The sequence below is a fragment of the Carlito syrichta genome, unplaced genomic scaffold (assembly GCF_000164805.1).
Source record: "Carlito syrichta isolate Samal-C Ts95f unplaced genomic scaffold, Tarsius_syrichta-2.0.1 Scaffold314725, whole genome shotgun sequence".
NCBI lineage: Eukaryota > Metazoa > Chordata > Mammalia > Primates > Tarsiidae > Carlito > Carlito syrichta.
This window is the reverse complement of record NW_007258821.1, coordinates 167,044-169,544: the sequence shown is the minus strand read 5'-3', so window position 1 is coordinate 169,544 and position 2,501 is coordinate 167,044.

Here is a 2,501-nt window from a genome sequence, read left to right as displayed (position 1 = left end):
TGAATTGCCTGAGCCCGTGGGTTCGAGACCCGCCTGGGCAACTTGGCAAGACCTCATCTCTACAATAAATAAAAAAATCAACTGGGCATGGTAGCACGTGCCTGTAATTCTGGCTACTTGAAAGGCTGAGGCGGAAGGACCGTCGGAGCCCAGCAGGTCGAGGCTGCAGTGACTGGGAGCAGCCATTGCACTCCAGTCTGGGCGACAGAGTGAGACTCCAACTCAAAAAAAAAAAAAAAGGCAAGGCAGAATCTTCAATGCATATGACCAAGTGAAAAGAAGCCAGTCAGAAAGGCTGCATATTGTGTGGCTCAACCATGCAACATTCTGGAAAAGGCAAAACTATGGAGACAGTAAAAGTAAAAAGATCAGTGGTTGCCAAGGGTTCATAAGGAGGAGAGAAATAAAGGGAGAACAGGGAACTTTTAGGACACTGAAGCTATTCTGTGTGACACCGTAACAGTGGATACATAACATGATACATTTGTCAAAAGCCAGTGGGTGGCATGGTAGCTCACTTCTGTAATCCAAGGACTTTGGGAAGCTGAGGTACGCAGACTGCTTGAGCTCAGGAGTTCAAGACCAGCCTGGTTGACATAGTAAAACCTTGTCTCTACAAAAAGAAAAAAATCGAAGAGCTTAGCAGGGAGTAGTGGTGCATGCCTGCAGTCCCAGCTACTCAGGATGCTGAGATGGAAGCATCACCTGAGCCCAGAAGGTTGAGGCTGCCGTGAGCCAATCATTGCAATCATGCCACTGCACTCCAGCCTGGGCAACAGAATGAGAACCTGACTAAAAAAAAAGCCATGGACTGTACAACACAGAGTGAAACTTGATGTAATATGTACATAATAATGTACTCATACTGGTTCAATTGTAACAAATGTACCACAATAATAAATAATAAGGAAAACAGAAGGGGATGTATGGGAACTGTATTTTCTTTTTTCTTTTAATCAGAGTCTCACTCTGTCACCCAGGCTGGAGTGTAGTGGTATGCTCACGGCCACTGTAGCCTCAACCTGCTGGGCTCAGGCAATCCTGCCTCAGCCTTCCAAGTAGCTAGAAATACAGGCATGCAACACTAAGCCTGGTCAACTTTTTTTTTTTTTTTTTTGAGTTGAAGTCTCATTCCATCACGCAGGCTGAAGTGCAGTGGCACGATTACGGCCACCCCAGTGTCGACTTGCTGGGCTCAGGCAATCCTGCCACCTCAGCCTTCCAAGTAACCGGAACTACAGACACGTGCTACCATGCCTGGCTAATTTTTTTTTATTTATTGTAAAGGCGAGGTCTTGCCATGTTGTCCGGGCTGGTCTTGAACCCTGGGGCTCAGTCAGTCCTCACCTCTCCTTCCCAAAGTTCTGGTATTATAGGCATGAATCACCGTGCCCAACCTAGGGAACTCTATTTTCTGACTCTATTTTCTAATTTTTCTATAAACCTAAGAATGATCTAAGAAATAAATCATGGCCAGACACAGTGACTCAGGCCTGTAATCTCAGCACTTAGGGAGGCTGAGGTGGGAGGATTGCCTGAGCTCAGGGGTGCGAAACCAGCCTGAGCAACATGATGAGGCCTTGTCTCTACAATAAAAATAAAAAAATCAGCCGGGTGTGGTTCCAGGTACTCAGAAGACTGAGGCAGAAGGATCACCTGAGCCCAGCAGGTCAAGGCCATGGTGGCGGTGAACATGCCACTACACTCCAGCCTGGGCAACAGAGTGAGACTCCTACTCAAGAAAAAGGAAAGCATATTAGCACTGGGATTACGGCTGAGCCCCGACCCTATACTTTTTGTATATTAACCAAAAAAAAAATTTTTTTTTTTGAGTTGGAGTTTCACTCTGTCGCTCAGACTGGAGTGCAGTGGCACGCTCCCGGCCACTGCAGCCTCAACCTGCTGGGCTCCGACGATCCTTCGCCTCAGCCTTCCAAGTAGCTGGAACTACAGGTGCGCACTACCACGCCCAGCTCATTTTTGATTTATTGTAGAGATGGGGTCTCGCCAAGTTGCCCGGGTGGGTCTCGAACCCACAGGCTCAGGCAATCCGCTCACCTTGGCCTCCCAAAGCGTGGGATTACAGGCTGAGCCACCAAGCCCGGCCAAAAAATTTTTTAATAAATCAGGGAAGTAAGACAGGAAGTGTGGAAGGGCTGTAGTTTTAGATAGGGTGGACAGTGAAAGCCTTTCTGAGAAGGTGGCCATTAAGGAAAGGCCAGAAAGAGGTGAGGGCGTGAGCCATGCAACCATCTGGGACAAGAACATTCCAGGAAGAAAGAACAAGTACAAGGTCCTCAGGTGGGTGTGTGTTCCAGAGAGGTAAGCAGGTGGGAGGAGCAAGTCAGGTCATGAGGGCTTTGGATGCTATTTGGAAGGTCTTTGGCGTGTTTCAGAGTGGGATAGGAGGCCGTCAAAAGAATGCTGATAGCCGGGCTCAGTGGCTCAGCCTGTAATCCCGCGCCTTTGAGAGGCTGAGGTGAGTAGATTGCCTGAGCCCG